General features: G+C 37.9%; 1 long non-coding RNA gene and 1 pseudogene across 1 annotated transcript in view; both read right to left on the bottom strand.

The window, feature by feature from the left end:
• The window catches only part of LOC140620144 (uncharacterized), a 221,059-nt gene that overhangs the window by 145,565 nt on the left and 54,405 nt on the right, over positions 1–21,089 (bottom strand). The gene's annotated exons all lie outside the window — the stretch shown is intronic.
• LOC140619888 (developmental pluripotency-associated protein 4 pseudogene) lies at positions 3,482–4,501 on the bottom strand (annotated as a pseudogene).

The following is a 21,089-nucleotide window of genomic DNA, read 5'->3' as shown; positions in this document are numbered from 1 at the left end:
TTCTCCTTTTACTGTTTTGTGTCCTTTGTCTTTATTAAAAGTTTATGAAAGCATATTTTGTGGAGTCTTGTGAGTCCTTGCAACTGCATGACCCTATGTAATTGCTGCAGTATATATTCTGATCCACTATAACAGAGCCCAGAAAACCAGTGGATTTTGCGGCTTTTAAAAAACTGAGGATTAACAGTGTGTTTCAAGTATGTCTAGAGTTTAAAACCTGTCACCCAGTTCTGGGACTTCAAAGGCATTTTCCTTTCATTTATTGGCTGTTTCTCAAACATTCAGTGTGTACTGACTATGTGCAAACACGTATCAACAATCCACAGTCACACTGACCTGCCCCTTCTCTCTACAGATCTCTAAACAAAACACACACAGTATTTGAAGTCCAGTGTCATTTGATTAACCTCAATAACATTCCAATCCCACCCCAGAAACCAATGGTAGACTATATTTAACCCGATGGATTGCATTCTGTGCAAGGAAGCAGATCTATAAAGTTCAGAAATTTCAAGCTCTCTCCTTTTGTATTGGGTGTCCAAAGACTTTTTTAATGTATATGATTGAGAAATGAGAGCAGCCTCCATTATTCATATGAATTATATTTTCTGAAAATGTGTTTCAGTTGAATTAAACGGTAATAGCTAATCAGTAACATCCTAAAGTGAAGACAAAATTTTGCTCACATCTGAACATCTTCTATCTTACCAATCTTTAAAATGTGAATACTACCAATATTTGGGGCACCAAGTAATAGCACAGCCTGTTACCAGAGGATGATTTTGTTGGCTTGTGGCCTGCTGAAGCAAACTAGCAGGGTAGTGGATCCTGTAGGTTGCTCTCGGGATACAAGTGTTTCTTAGAGCTGGACATACATTAGTTCTCCTTTCTCCTTCAAATCATGTGGTTTCTTCATACATTTATTTTGCAACTCCAGGCTAGTGAGAGTAAACTGTATTTTCAACCCTTCATATCATGTTCTTGCCTTTTGCTGGGTCATTGCACACATTTTTTTTTTGTCTGCCTAGAATACTTGTCCTTTCCCTTTATCTCCTTGTCATCCTTCCAAATTACTTGGCCAACATCTTCTTATACTTTACGCCTCAGTGTAGGCACTTTTCCTCCAGAATGTCTTTTTTGATTCCTCAGACCAGATGAAAGGCCGCTGTCCCATACATTCCAATAGCTCTCTCCACTTCCCCTTTCAGAATATTATCACTTTCTTGTAATTAGCTGTTTAACCTTCTGACTTCACCCCATAAATTGGAAACCTCATCAAGTTCACATTGTTGAAGATTAGCACCTGGGATGATGCAGGGCATATGGCCTCAAATGTGTTCACTCATAGGTCTCTTCAAGGCTTCCTCCTCCACTGTCCAGGGAGGTCATCTATGCTTATCATTGTGAGATTATTTAATAACACTGCTATGGAAAATGTGAAACTGTATCCTATTTGCATACATGTGCATTCATATGCATAAGTGCTATTAGAAAGGCAATCTACATAACTTTTTTCTTTGAGAAGTGTTAATGGGTGACCTTTGCCAAAACCATAAAGTCTGAATACCCAACCCATTCCCACCTTCTAACCCCTGCTTTTATCACTCATTATCCCCAAACCAGTGCTGACATACCTTCATCTTTCCTTCAACAAATCATTTCCCTTTTGTTCAGTGTCTACCCCCCACCCAAGTTTTTGTATCACTGTTTCCATGCTACAAAACCCAAATTATCTACATATTAGTAACTCAATTGGTCACACATATTTGGACCAATTGGATGATTTTTGTAGATTTAAAAATAATTCCTCAAGGTAGTTCATGGTTTGTCATAAAACTACACAAGGTCAAAATCTGACCCATGAAGATAATAGTTTGTGACAACAACTACTATAGGTTATATTAGCAATACTTAATTTTGATTGAGTGCTTAGTGCTAGGTTCTATGCTAAATGTTCCAAGAATTGTTCTCATTTAATCCTCATAGAAATCTATGACATAGTACTATTGCTCTCTTTAAAAAAAAAAAAAAATAGAAAATTGAAACAAGAAGAATTAAGGAATGCAACTAAGATCACCCCATTGGCTAAGATCAGCCCATTAACAGTGCAGATCTGGGGCTCAAACCAAGGCAATGTAACCCTACAGCCCATCTGATTACCATTAGTACTCCTCAAAAATAAGAAAAATCAAAGTTTAGGGATCCCTGGGTGGCGCAGCGGTTTGGCACCTGCCTTTGACCCAGGGCGCGATCCTGGAGACCCCGGATCAAATCCCACGTCGGGCTCCCGGTGCATGGAGCCTGCTTCTCCCTCTGCCTGTCTCTGCCTCTCTCTCTCTCTCTCTCTCTCTCTCTCTCCCTGTGTGACTATCATAAATAAATAAAAATTTAAAAAAAGAAAAAAGAAAAATCAAAGTTTAGAACTTCTGCCTAACCAAATGAGTTTATCAGTTTTACAATGAGTTTTACCTCTGACGGTTGAATATCTTATGAAAATATATAAATTTTAATGATTTTCACTGCATATTTCCCTGTAAGAAAATGTGTCAGCCACAAACAATTCATGACATGGGTTGGCAACACTGTCTAGAACTATAGCTCTCACTTCCACATGAATTTATTAATATAAGCATGATGCCACAAGTACTAAAACTGAATCATCATTTGGTTCCTTAAAAAAAAAGCTTTACAGAATTTTTTTTTACATAAATGTATAGCTTTTTTTTTAATGTTCCTCATACTTCATTTGAGTGGTTTTAAAAAAGAATCATGCCAAAGAAAATAATGATTTTTAGCTTAATCCTGAGTTAATATTAAGAATTTGCCCACAATGCATATGGCCTCCTATATACAATAGATGATTTTATATACAATTTAAAATCCAATACATTATGAATTTATGATTCAGAAGTACCCTTAAATATTTTTAAGCAGTAGAAACACACAAGATAGTTACAAGTAGAAATAATACCCGCAAAGTGTTCCATATTATGATCCCAGAGACATACCATAGAGGTCTCAGGTTATTAAGAAAACATCAAAAAATGTTTTCGATATTAAGAGTATGTTTTTGGGAGTGGGAAAGAATAACAGCTTTCCCTTTGGTTTAAAATACTCAACAGCCTGAAGTCACGAACAAAGAAGGTGTAGCCGTCTCTGGAGGAGTTGGAATTGCAGAGAAATCCAGCGTGGAAGCACACCTGTACTTTCCACTCCACCTCCCACCCCCAAACCCTCTGCCAGGTGGGGCTCAGGTTCCCACTTTAAAAGAAGTTAAGGTCACTTCTATTTCAGAAGGGCAAATGTTTGGTAGTATGAATGACTTTTTATTCTTATTAAGTCGAATGAATGGTAATTTCTGAAATGCTCTTCCAATTTAAAATCTAAGAGCTCCTGCATCTCAACCCATGAAGCCACAGGCCCCATGGAGGTTGGAGGGTAACATCTGCAATGCACTAGCCTGTGTCCCTGTAAGCAGGAAGCATGGAGGGTGTGAGCAGCCTACAGTCCAGCCATCAGTGTCACCACGGAGTTGACTGTAGTTCTCTTTGTACCATTGATTATAATCACAGCTGTGTCCTTTTTCCTGCTATCAAAAGCTCATTGGAGGCTTTTCATTAACACCTGATTCCTGCGAACACATTTGGGGCACAGCATATTGTCCTCCAGCTGTGGGGGTGGAAAGTTACAAGCGGGGAGCAAGAAGAGGGCGCATACTCTCCCCTGCTTTTCAGGCACCCAGGCTTGTCCTGAATGAAATTGCAGGTGAACCCAACCTTCTGTGTCTGCAGGCATACTTCTCCCATGGACCACACACCACTTGGCACCGTGGGCCTCCTATAGCGATGCCACTGTCTCCATCTTCCCAGCCCTGGCTGCAATTCTGGACCAGGAGGCAAATCTGGGGCCGAAGTGGTCACAACAACAGTATTGACCCCCTCCAGGAGAGCATCAGACCCCTCCCTCAGGCAGCCACTTCAGGAGGGTAGGTTCCATCAGAAGGTATCTTTGTTCCAGGACTTTCCAGAGATATTTCCCCTTTGTCCATCATCAACCTTCTTTGTGTCTGGGTGAGAATCTTGGCCTCCTCTGCGGTGACAGGAATGTTCTTCTTTTGATCTGGGTAAGCATATCCGCAGATTCGCTTATATACATCTAATTTCTGGCCTTTGGTGCTCAGCTTGAGTTCTTGGCACCAGGCCCACAGGATGTCTCCGTGAAGCAAGTTGGCTGGTGGCAGTTTCGAAGGTAATGGAGGAACTGGGATTTTCTTCCGAATTCTTACTCTTGTACTCTCTTGTGCCGTCTTTTCTGAATGGGAAGCTTTGCCTTCTTTCATAGATCTCTTCCGTTTGGTCCCACTTGCTGGGGTTCCTGGTAACTTTGGTTCACCATACGCCTGCTGTTTCTCTTTGGCTTCTTCTGATACAGGTTGGGATTGGCCAGCCAGATAGTCTTCCCCCGACTTCGTGGAGCCCTTTTTGCCTTTTGCTTTCTCCATATCCAAAGAGAAGTCAAGGTTGACAAAAAGTCTTACTCCTCCAGAATTTTTAAGAGAAGACACATTTCTACTGCAGCAACATTTGCTGGCCTATGAATGTCTGAAAGTGTTTAATGAATAATTTTGACCACCTCAAAATTTTCCACCTTTTTAACAGACGTAGTAAATAGAAAGTGAAGCCTGTGCATCCTGCCAAATCCTTTTTACATTATGAAATAGAATTAACAACTTCACATAGAAAAGGTGGAATATAGTGAGTCAAATAAATAATATATAAATCTTAATTGTGGGGGAGGAGATGGGTGAAATAGGTGTCCGGGATTAAAGAGTACACTTACAATGATGAACACTAAGGAACACATAAAAGTGTTGAATCACTGTATTATACACCTGAAACTAATATAATACAGTACATTAAGTAGATTGGAATTGAAATAAATAACTTAATAAAAAAGGAATGCATGAATCTTAATTTTTTCAGGCACAAAACTCACACTGGATGACCTTTTGCTTGTCTTACATATTGCCATGAATACCCTCAGCAGTCAGGTGAGGAAAGCACCAGGAAGAGCGACTCTTCAAAAATGCAAACCAGGGGATCCCTGGGTGGCTCAGTGGTTTAGCGCCTGCCTTTGGCCCAGGGCATGATCCTGGAGTCCTGGGATCGAGTCCAGCTTCGGGCTCCTGTCATGGAGCCTGCTTCTCCCTCCTCCTGTGTCTGTGCCTCTCTCTCTCTCTCTCTGTCTATCATAAATAAATAAATAAATAAATAAATAAATAAATAAATAAATAAATAAAAGAATCTGTTAAAAATGCAAACCATATGCCCCCATGAGATAGGCACCATTTAGCTGCCTACCACACAGAAGCTCTCAATGGCCAGTAGATGCCAGCTAGCGAAGCAAAGGCACCAACACGGAGGGACCATAATCATAGGCAATTAAGAAAGGGACATATGGCCTTTCCCTCTTCTTAACCCAACACCAGAGGAGTTAGGCCTTGAAAGACAGAGAGGAAGAAGTATCTCAGAATCAGACTCTACCATCTACACACACACGCACACACACACACACACACACATACACTTCACCTGGGTATCATCTAATTATCCTTCAGGACTCAGCTCAGCTCTCTCTCTAGGAAACTACCTTTCCTGACCCCTATCCCGCTCCCAGCCTACCTCCTAACCCCCTCACAACTTCATACTGAAATTCTAAAAGATGTCCTTTTCCAGTTCTCCCATAGCCTACCCCAGCATAACCCTCATCAGCACCTACCACACTAAAGTCTGTCCTTTACTCTTACCTCCATTCCCCATTAGACTATAAACTCTTTGTGAGCAGAGGCCATATCTTCATATTTATAATCTCTAGTGCCTAATAGAGTGTCTGGAATTTAGTAGATGCTTAAACATTTATTGAATGAATGAATAATGACTGTTAAAGCAAGTGTAGTTTAAGACATTATTTTTATTCTGAGGTTTATCATCCTCTGCATAAGCATCATGGCAACCTCCCTGCAATTCATCCCAGGGTCCCTTCTCTTTTTATTCTCTCTGTAAGTGATCTTATCCATCACTCCTGTGGCTTCAATTGTGACATTTATGACTCTGAATGTGCCTGAATTCCAAATCTATATTACTACTTTTCTTCTGAACTCTAAATGGGCATTTTTAACTATACTGAACATTCCACCTGGATTCTTACTCTAAAGTCACTCATTACCTTCCTCTCAAGTTCTTCTCCCTCCCCTCCTCTAGTCGACATCATAATGCATCTGTGTCTTCATATGAGAGACCTTGACCCCTTTCATTCTGGCACCATCTTATCTAGTCAGGCACCAACTCCTGTCAGTTTTGCCTTTTAAATCTTCCTAATTTTCCTCATCTCAGCCATTACTCTGTCAGTTCAGACCCTCAGTCTCTTACATTTGCTCTTCTGAAAGCTTCTTAGATAACCCTCCTAACTTGAATTAAATCACCTTGTATTCCCTTTTCATCACAGGGACACATCCCCGTTTGAGTATATCAAGTATCATGGTAGCATTATGGATACAATGATGAGTAAGACAATCAAAGTCCCTACCCCTGTGTTAGCTGAGGTAAACACTAAGCTTTCTGGAATCATATACCAGGCACTTCCTGATCTGAATCATCCATCTTCTAGCCTTAGCTCCTTCCATTCTTCTGCTCACATCCTATGCTACTCACTTAAACATGTCAACCTCTTATTCTTTCTCAAAATATTTTGCCTTGGGACATGCTATTCCCTCTGCCTGGGATTTTCTTGTATAACCAGCCCATTCTATTAGCTGATAAATGTCTGCTCATTCTTCAAGACATAATTCAAATGTCATGTCTTCAGTGAAGCTTTCTCATAGTCAATCATTCTTCCGTGTGATCATGGCACTCCGGGCCTGCCTCTTTTATAGCATGGGTCACAATGTACTATAATTACAGATATGTACCGATCTGTCTCAGCCCATTTGACAGTGAATTCTTCCAGAGGAGACTTCATTATCCTTGTATCTATGCAGAATCTAGCACATTGTTTGTTATACAGTAAACCGTAATACTTATATGTGGTGTTAAATAAATAAACAAGAGGAGTAGAGCAAGTATATATTTTATCTCTCTTATTCCTGTCTCAGAAACAAAAGATAAACATTCAGAAACAAGAAAGCATAAACACCGGGTCTCTTGATCCTTTAGTTTGAAATTTCTGCCAATTTGTTTTCCTTAAGTGAATGCCACAACTGAGTTTTAACCATTTAATGTTTCTAAAAAGGTTTATTTTAAGAAATAGACTCTTAACTATAGAGAACAAGCTGACAGTTACCAGAGGGGAGGTGGATGGGGGGAAATGGGAGAAATAGGTGACGGGGATTAAGGAGGGCATTTGTTGTGATGAACCAAGTGTTGTGTTGAATCACTATATTATACATCTGGAGTTAATATTACAATGTATGTTAACTAGAATTTAAATAAAAATGTATGAAAGTAAAATGAAAAGGCTTCTTTTTCAACTGAATAAGTAAAGGTACATTTCTTTGTATAATGCACCATAAAGCAACAAACTGAAAATGGAAAACCAAAAGTGTCTTTCAGAATTATGAAGGCCGGTATATAGTGACATATGTGCTGGCCTTATGTAACCCATCCTCTGCCCTAGCAAGCTGGAAGCAGCCAGACATGGCATTTTTCTTTTCTGAGACTCAGATTCATCATCTGTAAACTGAGCAGAACAGACTCTGGCCCCTTCCAGTCTGATAATCAATGACACTATAATACTCCATAGAATTGCCAGAAATGCCACCAATGCATAAAAATGAATACAAAAGCTACAGACAAGAGGAACTCACAAAGGGGCATCCTCAACTAAAGCTAACATGGCTACACAGAAGCAAGGAGACCCGGGTAAGATAATTTGAATTATGTCAAGGGATTCTGGCTGAAATGCCAACAAATACATGCAATTATTCTAAGTGTGCACAGGAGAAAAGAGACAAAATGAGATTGTTGAAGCTTTAAAATGTCTTAAGAAATGTGAATCTCACAGGGCTCAATCAAATGACACGGAAAGGCAGAAACATTTAATGACTTAGAGGCAAGGGCTTAAAAGGGCCTACTTATATCACCACATCTCCCCATTCCTTTTCAATTTGATAAAACCAATAATCACAAAATGTTCCAGTTACGTATTGTCTCTACGACTTGCTTAAAATAATGTTTCATTTAGCCAAAGCCTGAGCTCCTTTTCTTCACTAGTATCTATGAAGGTGAGTGGGAATAAGAAGACCATCACAGAAGAATATCTATCAAGGTATCTATCAGGTATTTACCAATCTCAAGAATCAGTTGCACACCTAAATATTCCTAGCCCAAATGTTCTAACCTACAGAGGTACATCATTTTGTTTGAGTTTCCCCCTTCATCTCCCAAATGTCATACTCTGTGCCCCTGACAGCTGCTGTGTTTTGCCAGTCTGTTGGTTTCTAAGCTGCTCTGCATGTGACCGGCTGTGATATGAGAAGAGGGAGAACAGATAAAAAGATGAAGAGAGCACTAGAGCAGAGCAAAACAGCTGCCAGAGGCAAGGTACGTAAAAGCAGACACTAGAGGTGGAAAACTTTTCAAAGAGACTTCTGTGCAAATGAAGATTAGAAACATGTGGAAGGTCAACAAACAGGGGAATTGGGCACGAGTTTGCAAATCCACTTTCATAAATTCTGTTCTGATCATCCTTTTAAAAAGGTAATTTCATTTCACTTTAGTCAGAAGGGAATGATTACTTAAAAGCATCCAGACCATGTTTTTCAAAGAACAGTTTACTGAACTTTAAAGAACTCTTTCAGCTTTAGAGAAATGAAATCAACAAATTGTAATATATTTAAATTCTAGAATTAATGATTTGATATATTTTTATATACGTTGTGAAAGAATTCCCACCAGGACGCCTGGGAGGCTCAGTGGCTAAACTGTCTGCCTTTGGCTCAGGTCATGATCCCAGGATCCTGGGATTGAGTCCCCTGCTGGGCTCCCTGCATGGAGCCTGCTTCTCCCTCTGCCTGTGTCTCTGCCTCTCTCTCTCTCTGTGTGTCTCTCATGAATAAATGAATAAAATCTTAAAAAAAAAAAAATTCCCACCATTGAGTTGACTAACACATTCATCACCCATTTTGCTTTGTCTTTTTATTTGTTTGGGTTATTTTTGTTTGAGTTGTAGGAGTTCCATATATGTTTTAGATATTAATCCATCATTGCATAGTTTGTGGATATTTTTTCCCATTCCATAGGTTACCTATTCATTTTGTTGATCCTTACTTTTGCAAGTGCAGAAGATTTTTAGTTTGACGTAGCCCCACTCATTCCTTTTGCTTTTGTTGCCTTTGCTTTTAGTGTCAAATCCAAAAAATTATTTCCAAGATCAATGTCAAGAAACTTACTCCTTATGATTTATTCTAGGAGTTTAACGGTCTCAGATCTTATGTCCAGTCTTGGATCCATTTTAAGTTGATTGTTATGTATGGTGTAAGATGAGCATTCATTTTCATTCTTTTGCATATTATTGTACACTTTTTCAACATTTATTGAAGAGATTGCCTGCTTTGTAAAGACTTAATTGATTTTATCTCTGGGTCTATTTATCAGTCCTCTATTCTGTTCCATCGATTTATATGTGTTATGCCAGTTACCATACTGTTTTGATTACTATAATTTTGTGACATAATTTGTAATCATCAAGTGTGATGCTTCCAACTTGGTTTGTCTTTCTCAATATTCCCTCAGGGTCTTTCATGGTGCCATAAGAATTTTAGGATTTTTTTTTTAATTTCTGTTGAAAATGTCATTGAAATTTGATAAGGATTACATTAAAACTACATTTTTTATATTGTCTATACATTAAAAATTATTGTAAGAATTGTTTTTTAATACTTTTTCTCTTAATCTTTATACTTGTGTTATAAATTATTTACCCACCATTATTACAATAGCAGAGAACTATGGATTTAGCTATATCTTTGCCTTTACCTATAAATTTCATATTTTCCTATGCTTTTAATATTATTAATTAATATCCTTTCATTTAAGCTTGAGAACTCAATAATATTTCTTACAAGCCTGGTCTACTTATGCACTTCTTCAGATTCTGTTTATCTGGAAAACTCTATCTCCTTTTAATTCTACCAGATGGAATGTTCTTGGTTGGCAATTTTTTTTCCAGCACTTTGAATATATTATCCCACTCCTTTCTGGCCTGCAAAGTTTCTGTTTAAATATCCACTGATAGTCTTATAAGGGGTTCCTTTGTATGTAACAAGTTTTTCTCTTACTGCTTTTAAATTTTTCTCCTTGTCTTTAACTTTTGAGAATTAGTTATAATGTGTTTCAGTGTGGGTCTCCTCAGATTCACTGCATTTGATAATCTTTAGGTTTCTTGGATCTGTATATCTATTTCTTTCCCCAAGTTAGGAAAGTTTTCAGCCAGCATTCCTCTGACTAATCTTGCTGTCCCTTTTAATCTCTTTTTTTTCCCTTCTGTGACCCCCAAAGTGTGTATATTTATCTGTTTAATGTCTTTCCTTAAGCCTCCAATGCTATCTTCACAGGTTTCCTTTTTTCTTCCCTGATTAATGAATTTCATGCCCTATTTTCAAGTTCATTGATCTCTTCTTGCATGTGATCTATTCCGCTATTGAATGCCTCCACTGAATTTTTCTCTTTTTTAAAAGATTTTATTTATTTATTCATGAGAGACACACAGAGAGAGAGAGGCAGAGACACAGGCAGAGGGAGAAGCAGACTCCATGCAGGGAGCCCGACATGGGACTCAATCCTGGGTCTCCAGGATCACACCCTGGGCTGAAGGCGCCGCTAAACTGCTGAGCCACCGGGGCTACCCTTCCTTTTGTAATTTGAAAATATTTTATATTTTCTTTGTTGAAATTATCAATTGGTTCATGCACTGCTTTCTTAATCTGGATGAACATCTTTAGGAGCATTAAATTGAACTTTCTAATAGGTAAGTCACTTATCTCAAATCCCTGAAGATCAACTTCTAGAGATTTATCTTCTTCTTCTATTTGGACCATATTTCCCTGTTTCTTCATTTTCCTTGACTCTGTGTTGCTTTCTGCACATTAGATTAAATAGCCATCTCTCCCAGTCTTGACAGAATAGTAGAGTGGTCTCATGTAGGAAAGGAACCTAGTCAGCCCCAGCTCTTGATTGTTTCTTAAAACTCTGTGATTGTCTAGGACACATCTTGGTTCTTAGTTGTTGCCAGTAGTTGATGGTGTCTCAAAGAATAGGTTCATATTCAGTACCCTAGATGCAGACTAGGGTACTGATTAAAAACTAGACCCCCTAGACAGTATCTGGAAAAGTATGAAGTTAAACCCACTGGGAGATAGAAACTGGAAGATGGGCATTTTGCCTATACTGAGCCTGGGAATATATAACAGGGGCATGTATAACAAGGGGGTATGTGAACAGACATTTAAAAATAAAAAGTGTTTCTTTGTTTGCTACAATCCAGTGGATCTCATGAATGTAAATCCACTTGGCTATCAGAGCCAGGTAATCTGGAGGCCTATCCCTTCAGTGGCAAATGCAAATAAAAAAACCAACCAAACAAAAAACAACAACAAATGGGGCACTAGATAAGTGTACAAGCTCCTTTCAGAGAGATGATGGTGACCTGACTTTCATTTGGGGACAAGGCAAAAGGAGAAGGTGGGGAAAATAGCCACCAGCTCCCTGGGTTCAGCTCCTAGCTACATGTGAGTTAATTAGAAGACAGATGTTCAATCAGCAGATTATAAAATCAAACCTCTTCCAGGGAAAGATGGAGATGGGCATTTTTTGCCTGATCCTTCTGCACTGAGCCCCTGGGTGGTGGCGGGAGGGAACTACTAGGACAATGGAATGGAAGTGGCAAGTGTTCATGCAGCCATTAAGAACTGCTTATTTGCTATTGTCCTGTGAGTTTTGTGAATTCAAACCCCCCACTGGCTTTCAGAACTGGGGGTTTGTGGGGCTGGGCCTCAGCCTGAAAAGTTGGGGTGCTAGCTGAGTAGCTCAAATCTTTCACCCCTTAGGCATAGGCTGACACTGGGGGTTCCACACCTATTTATGTCACTGTGCTGAGGGTAAGGTTTATGGCAAGAGTATGTATCAGTCTCTCATTCTGATGTGTATATTTTCTCTTTCACCCAAGTGTAGGAGCACTCAACTATTTTCTGAATTTCTCTCAGAGGGAATTGCTCCTTATGCAGTTGTACAACGGTGTGTCTTGAGGCGCCTGGGTGGCTCAGTGGTTGAGTGTCTGCCTTTGGCTCAGGTCAGGATCCCGGGGTCCTGAGATGGAGTCCTGCAGGCTCCCCATTGGGAGCCTGCTTCTCTCTCTGCCTACATCTCTCCCTCTCTTTCTCTCTGTGTCTCTCATGAATGAATAAATAAAACCTCTAAAAAAAAAAAAAAGAAAGAAAGAAAGAAATATGCAATGCCTGTTTTTTAAAGGTCTTCAGAGACCACTTTACCCAAAACAAATATCAACTTCCTATAACATATTTGAGATAATGTTTCAAGCAATGGAAGGTAATACACGTATTCAATCACTATATGTATTTATCCTGTTTACCACTATCTATATTTATCCACTTTATATATTAATCCCACTTGGTTAGAATCTCATTTTCTAAGCACATCTAGTGTGTAGTATGCCTGAGTGAGCCACCATGTTCATGGGGCCTCTGGAGGACCATCTCGTACTCTCTCTTAACTTCAGTCATTAGCCTAATATTTGATTCGGTTCATGGGAACCCTCATTCTATTGTTCCTCCGCTGGCACACCCTACTTCTCAACCAGAGATTAAAATCTTACACGGAGTTCTCTCTCACTTGCCTAGCATCCTGGTGGCTAGATTCTGCTCCTGTGTCCATGGTGTCTGCCATGACTAAATCATAAATAATCCTGCCAGACTTCACACCAGAACCTCACCCTGCCAAATCCTGCTGCACAGGGTCTGTCATTCAATGAGCTCCCTGGCTACATTGGCAGTTTGACTGACATTAGCCTCTACCCTGTTGTCTTGTACTACTCTATAACCAAATCAATTTCTGAGATTTATCTAATCTTAGTTCTATCCTCATCTTAACCACTGAAAGCTTCCTCTTATCCCAGATTATTCCCAATAGTAGAGACATATACTTTACTTCAAAAATTAAATTTATGCTCTCCATGGCCCATGTGCTCCCTGCTACTTATCTTCTGGATTCATTATTTTTCAACTCTCTCCTCTGAAGAAAAGGGAGCTGGTTTATAAAAACGTCTACAAACATCCCTAAGTGATGGTTGTACAGAAGAAAAGAAGAATTCTGAATCCTGATCCAAATTTTCTTGAGACAATTGGACAGTGAGTTAATGGAGACAATCTCAAGGAGCCACTCTAGCCATGCAAGGAGCCATTCCAGCCTCTCCCACGTAAGTGGTCCATAGATGCAGCTAAACCATCTTAGCCCACTGAGGAAATATATTCATACAGCTGGACTTAGGTTGTACAATTAACTTATCTCTTAAAACTATTGGTTGCTCTCAATACCCCCTGATGTGAGAGGCCAGTTCCACCTGTGTCCACACCTAACCTAACCCAACCAACAGAGACTTGCTTTCCCCACCACTTCAAGGTTCAGATGAAGCACTCATCATGGGGCATGTAACCTGACTTTTCCAATGGCTGCTCACAGGGATTGGCTAACACAATCCATAAGGACAGAGTAGTTAATACCCTAGAGAAAATACATTAACCAATGAGAAACAGAAGATGACAAGGAGATTTAAGATAAATTCATTTCCTTTTCTCTCTTCCAATTCCAATGGACTTTTTTAAGACCAGGTGATTCTAGGTAACCTCTCTAGAAATGTCCTGTAACTAAACTACTGCCTATGTTATATAATGCTTCAAAAGCCTTTAGAATACTGTAGGGAAAGCTTTTTTAAAAATTGGCTTATGTGTATATCTGAGCTCTTAAAACTCTCTTAACAGCTAAAATATCTGCAGGGTTGCAGAAAAATAATTCTGCTTTAAATAGTCTGAAACAAAAACAAACAAAACCAGACAAGTAATATTATTCTTGATATTAAAACCTATTTTCCCCATTTCTTTCTCTTTTCTCTTGCTGCTCATACTAGGTCTTTATTCTATGAACTCCCATTTCCTGGGTTTAGTCAAAAGCAATTAAATTCTAAATATTGAATTTAGAACACTTTTTTCTGAGATTAAAAGTCATATACTTTTTTTAAAGTTCTAGTTATTTGGGAAAATATATTGGAAATCATGCTGCTAAATTTCTGTTTTCTCTGATGTCCTGGTTCAGTATTCTTTTATCATAAAACATAAAACTTAGCAAAACAAACAGTTAAAAATTTACAGATGTATATTTAAAGTCAAAAACTGCTTTGTTAATAATAAACAATAACAACAAGAGATGTAATCAGCTCAGTAACTCACTACCTTGTATTTGCTCCCCTGCCTAACTTTCCTTCACTCTTGCTGCTCTGGGATTACAGGCCCAAGTAAAGTAGGAACATGTAAATTTTGCCTCATATTCTCCTTTCTAGGGAGGTTGGTCTAAGACATAGTATATTAATATCAATTAATAATCCTGACTCTTGCCTCACCTCCAGAGAAGAGCAGTTATATATGCAGTCTAGAGAGGTCCTATTACTTTTTAGCTTACGATTAGAAATCTCTCTGTAGAGATGGCAGTTCATTATTACCGTAACACCATTCTGCCCTTCTCCCCCATCTACCTGTCTCTCCTTCTTTCTCTCTCTCTTCCTGTCCACCTACCCCCCCATCTTGATTCCATCCCCCTCTCTCTCGCATTACACCCCCTCTCTTTCTCCTACCCATCCCTTTTCCCTCCCTCCCTCTTTCTTGTGTCCACCTCCTCATGTGTTCTCTCTCTTTCTCTACCAACTCAAGAAAAGATCCTAATACAATCAGATAAGAGGTGACAAGAGGAAACTTTTTAAATTTAACCAACGCATGTGAGTGATTGGGGTAAAGAGCCAGAGAAGGGGGAAATAAAAATATTTTCATGACATCTAATAAAGAAAATTTAAATTTTGGGTGATTTCCAATGAAATTCATTTCAATATTCCCATTGGTCTCAAAAATGTGGAGAACACAACTTTGAGAAAAATTTCTCCAAAATTGTCCTAAATATGTGTGATATCTGCCCTAAATTTTCACGTTTAATTTTAAAGCACAAAGTATTCTTGTGAAGAAGATAAGAAAAAAGACCATGGCCTTCTTAATAAATGTACTATACTTTTTTTTAAATTCTAGATTATTCTTTTCCCAGAGATTTAAACTCTCCCTTATCCCTCAATTCAGTATTCATCATAGGCTTAGAAATCCCATTGATTAATACAAAATGTGAACTGGGCTTCACGTTTATAAGTGGACGGCTTGGTAAATTTATTCCCTTGGGTTTAAAATAACCACTAAGTAGAAAATTGTAGCAGCACTATCAATGCAACAGAAGTAGGCTGATAAATTAGGAATGGAAAAGAAGAATTAATTGGTATTGGACATGAAAGAGGAATTTTAGCTCATAAACATTTGTGCTGTAATCTCCTCTAAACTTTAATTAAACTCTCTCGAGGTTCATAATCTTAAAATACATTTATTTTAAATTTACCCACTTGCCAGAAAGATTTATTCAAGCTGTCAGTTTTCTACTTTAAAGCTTTTCATTTTGAAGCGACTGATTCCAATCATCAACCCTCTGATGAGGTAAAATCTTTTAAAGCTGACTCCAGAAACTTCTGCTATAAAAAAAAGATAGACTCTTCCACTACAGGTGTGCGTGTAAATTGGTATAACCATTTGTATAACAATTAAGCATTGTTTGGGAAAGTTGAATGTGTATATGCCCTATAATACAGTAATTCTACTCCTAAAAGTCACAGAAAAATTCTTATACATGTACAACTGGTTACATTAACATTGACTGGGTACATAACATGTACCTAAAGTTCACAGCATCATTGCTCATGGTAACAAAAAAAAAAAAAAACAGAAAAACTCAAAAACCCATGTAGAATGGATACATAAATTAGAACATATTCAAATAAAAAAATACTATATATACACATATATATCAGTGAAAATAACTATTCCCATACAGCAATATCTAAGAATATTTAAAAATTATAAAATTGAGTGAGAAAAGGGGATAACACTTATAAAATTCAAAGAGACAAGCTCCTAGTTAAAAATTAAAGAACTGTAAAGTCATGTTTAACAAAAAATTTGGGAGAGATATAAACTTTAAAAAAGAAGGGAAAGGAAAATTATCAGGGGGATTCACTCAGGAGACTAAAGCACTAGGCAAGTATCATTTCTTAACCTAGTGTTGGATATGTGGATATTTATTTTATTACCATTATCAAACTGCATCTATATGTATTCACATACATTTGTACATATATTCTGGAAAAGAAAAAGTTTAATTGAAATAAAAAGTATTAAATTGAACACCAATAAAAAATAAATTAAAAAAAAAAAGAAATAAAAAGTATTGTTAGCAAAATGACAGTACAGGAATTTCTAATTCACACCCCTCCCAGAACCATCCATTTTGTTTTAAAGATCTTATTTGTTTATTTATTTACTTACTTATTTTAGAGAGAGAGCATGCACATAAGTGAGGAGGGAGAGAGAGAAAGAAGGAGAGAATCTTGAGCAGACCCTGTGCTCAGCATGGAGCCCAATGTGGGGCTCCATTTCATGACCCTGAGATCATGACCTGAGCTGTAACCAAGAGCTTAACTGACTGAGCCACTCACATGCCCCTCCAGAACTACCAATTTGAACAGCTATCCATGAAGGAAAATACCTTCACAAGAGCTAGTTACCAGCTGACGGATCATAGCTCCTGGATGAAGCACAGAAATAAGAAAAGATGCATTGTGGAGGTTAGGAAACATAGATTCATATTACCTCAACACTTTTCTCCCAGTCCCAGGCAGCCCAGCATAGAGAGACACTCTCCCATGGGAGAAGGACCCACTCAACATCAGACATCCTCAACATCTCAACATCCTCTCATCCTAGATGGCCCCTGGCAGGCTTCTGTGAAGCAGACACCCAGCCCATACCAGGAAATCCCACGACCTTAGACTCCTAGAGGCTTCCACAAATCCAAGCTCTAGGCATATCCCAGAGGTAGCCTGATCCCATGGACCTAAATGGCATTTGTGACCCCAGGCTCCTTATCTCTCACAAACCCAGAGTCTGGGCATGTACCTAAGAGCCCAAGCTCCCAACTGAGCCCAGCTCCAGGCAAACAACCATAGACTCATGCTTTCTTTTTTTTTTTTTTAAAAGATTTTATTTATCTGTTCATAACAGATGCAGATGCAGAGAGGCAGAGACACAGGCAGAGGGAGAAGCAGGCTCCATGCAGGGAGCCCGATGTGGGACTTGATCCTGGGACCCCAGGATCATGCCCTGGGCTGAAGGTGGTGCTAAACCGCTGAGCCACCCAGGGATCCCCAGACTCATGCTTTCTATCCACCCCAGTACAAGGCCAGCTCCTATAGACCTAAAGTCCAGATTATCTCCTATGGATCTAAGCTTCTAGCCTGCCCTAGTACCAGGCCAGCCCACACAGCCTCAGCCTCAAGGCCATCTCTCACTGACTCAGGATCCAGGCCCACCCACCCACCAGACTGATTTCTACAAATCTCTATATAAGACCCCAGGTTACAAGCCCAGAGCCCAGGCTATAGGCTTACCCTAGTACCAAACCAATTCCCATGGCCTCAGACTCTAGACAAGCTCCTCTAAAACCAGGCTTTCAGCGTGACCCAGTACCAGACTGACCCTCATAAACCCAAATACCAAGCCCACACCAGTAGTTCCAGCACCTGATTGACCCTTGTGGACCAGGCTCTAGGCCCCAGGTGCCTTACCACAGATTTAAGAGTCTGCTCACTCTAATGAACCACTCTAATGGCTTTAGGTCCACCCTCATGAACCCAGGCACCAGGCTGATTCTAATGTCCAAAGCACTAGGCCTGCTTACCTGCTGACCCAGGCACCAGACCCACCCAAAAACTCCAGTAATAAGCCCACCCACAGATACTGCCAGATGACCCACCCAGGATCTCTGGATGGGCAAACTAGTGAAGGATTTTGCCTAGGAAAAGCAGTCTTTAATGGCTAGAAGAGATGCCTATTTTTTTAAATGTGTACACACCAACTTAATGCTGCAAGATCATGAATAACCAAGGAAACATGACACCACTAAAGGAAACTAATAAAATTCTAGTGATAGGCCCTAAAGAAATAAAGATCTATGAATTGTCTGAAAAATAATTCAGAATAATCCCTTAAAAGAAATTCAGTGAACTAAAAGAGAACAATTAGATAACTTACTGAAATTATGGAAATAATTTATGAACAAAATGAGAAGTTAAACAGAAAAATAAAATAAAAACCATTTTTAAAAATCTAGAATTGAAGAAAGCAAGGACTGAAATGAATGATTCAGACTCGACCAAGCAAAGAAAGAGTGAACTGTAAGATAGGTCATTTGAAGTCATTAGTCAGAGGAGCATAAAGGACAAAGAAAGAAAAAGTGTGAAGAACTCCTACAAGAATTAAGGAATACCATTAAGGGAAATAACCTCTGTATTATCAGAGTCCAAGAAGAAGAGAGAAAGAGGCAAAAAGAATAATTAAAGAAATAATGAAATTCCCCAAATATGCAGAGATATCTGGATATCTGAGTTTATGAAGCTGATAGGCCACCCTAAAATTTTAAAATAATCTTCTCCAATACACATTATAATAAAGCTGTCTAAAATCAAAGACAGAGATTTAAGAGCAGAAAGAGAAAAAAAAAATCCTCACATTAAAGGCAACCCTCATAAGGCTATCAGATTTCTCATCAGAAACTTTGGAGACCAGAAAACTGGCAGGATATATTCAAAATGCTGAAAGAAAAATACTGCCAACCAAGGATACTTACCCAGCAAAGCTGTCTTTCAGAAATGAAGAAGAGATAAAGACTTTCCCCAAAAAAACAAGCTGAGGGAGATCACCATTACTAGACCCACCTTGCAAGAAATGCTGAAAGGAGTTTCTAAAGCTAAAATAAAACACTATAATTATTAACATAAAATAATCTGAAAATATAAAACAAACTAGTACAGGTAATTATATAGTTGAAGTCAGAATACTCTAATACTATAATATAGTGGTGTGTTAATATCTTAACTTTAGTATAAAGATTAAAAGACAAAAATATGAAAATAACTATGGCTATAATAATTTGTTAATAAATGTATAGTGTATTGAATTATAATATCAAAAACAAAATTATGGTGAGAAGAGTAAAAGAGTAAAAGAATAGTGTTTTGTATACAAAGTTAACTTGATATCAGTTTATAATAGACTGTTTTATAGATATATAAATGTTTATGTAACATAATGTTACATAATAAATGTTATGATGTAACCATAACATAAATGTTTTATGTAAGCATCAGGTAAGCACAAAGTAAAATGTAGATTAGACACAAAAGATAAAGAGAAGGGAATCAAAGAATGCCACTATGAAAAATCATCAATTTACAAAGACAGCAAAAGGGGAAGAGTGGTACATGGGAACTACAAAAGAAAAACCAAAACACAATTAGTAAGATGGCATTAGTAAGTCCTTACCTATCAATAATTACTTTAAATGCAAATGGATTAAATACTCCAACTGAAAGACTTACATAGAGTAAATGAATGGATTACAAAACAAGATTCAACTATATGTTGCCTACAAGAGACTCACTTCAGTTTTAATGACGCACATAGACTCAAAATAAAGTGATGGAAAAGGATACTCCATGCAAATGGAAATAAAAAGAAAGCAGAGATAGCTCTGTATCTATATTAGACAAATTAGACTTCAACCCAAGAACTATAAGGTCATTATATAATGATAAAAGGGTCAATTAATCAAAAGATATAATAATTGTAGATACATATGTACCCAATATCAGAGCACCTAAATATATTTAGCAAATACTAACAGATCTAAAGAGAGATTAGGTAAAAATCACAATAACAATAGGGGACTCCAATACTCCATTTTCAACAATGGATAAATCATTCAGACAGAAGATCAATAAGGACACAATGAATTTCAAATATACTTTACATGAAATGAACCTAATTGACATATATAACACCTCACCCCAATACAGCAGAATATACATTCTTTTCCAGTGCACATGTAGCATTCTCCAGGATAGATCATAAGTTGGGACATAAAACAAACCTTGACAGAAGTAAAAAGATAGAATAATACAAAGTATCTTTTCAAACCCAAATTGTATAAAATAGAAATCAAAGCTGAAAAATTCACAAATGAGTGGAAATTAAACAATACACTTCTGAACAATGAATCAAAGAAGAAAACAAGAGAAATCAAAGAATACCTTGAGACATGAAATGGCAACAGATCACACCAAAATTTATAGGCTGCAGTAAAAGCAGTTCTGAGGATAGTTAGTAGTGATAAATGCCTATGCTAAGAAACAAGCAAAAACACAACTTAACTTTACACCTCAAAAAACTGGAAAAAGAAGAACCTAAACTCAAAATTAACATAAAGAAGGAAATATTAAAAAATCAGAGCAGATATAAGCAAAATAGAGACCAGAAAACCGATAGAGAAAAATCAATGAAACTAAGTGCTGATTTTTTGAAGAAAATAAAGTTAATGAACTTTTAGCTAGACTAAGTAAAAAAAAAAAAAAAAAAGCAATCAAATAAGGAAAATCAAAAATGAAAACTGACATCACAGAAATACAAAGAATCATAAAAGACTACTATAAACAATTATCCACCACAAATTGGATAACCTAGAAGAAATATATAAATTCCTAGAAACATACAACCTACCAAGACTGAATCATGAGGGAAAAAAAATTGAACAAATTATGAGTAAGAATATTCAATCAGTAACCAAAAACCTCCAAAAAAAGGAAAAGCACAGGACCAGATGGTTTCAAGG

The sequence above is a fragment of the Canis lupus genome, chromosome 28 (genome assembly GCF_048164855.1).
Source record: "Canis lupus baileyi chromosome 28, mCanLup2.hap1, whole genome shotgun sequence".
Taxonomy (NCBI): Eukaryota; Metazoa; Chordata; class Mammalia; order Carnivora; family Canidae; genus Canis; species Canis lupus.
This window is presented reverse-complemented; position numbering and strand designations above follow the sequence as displayed.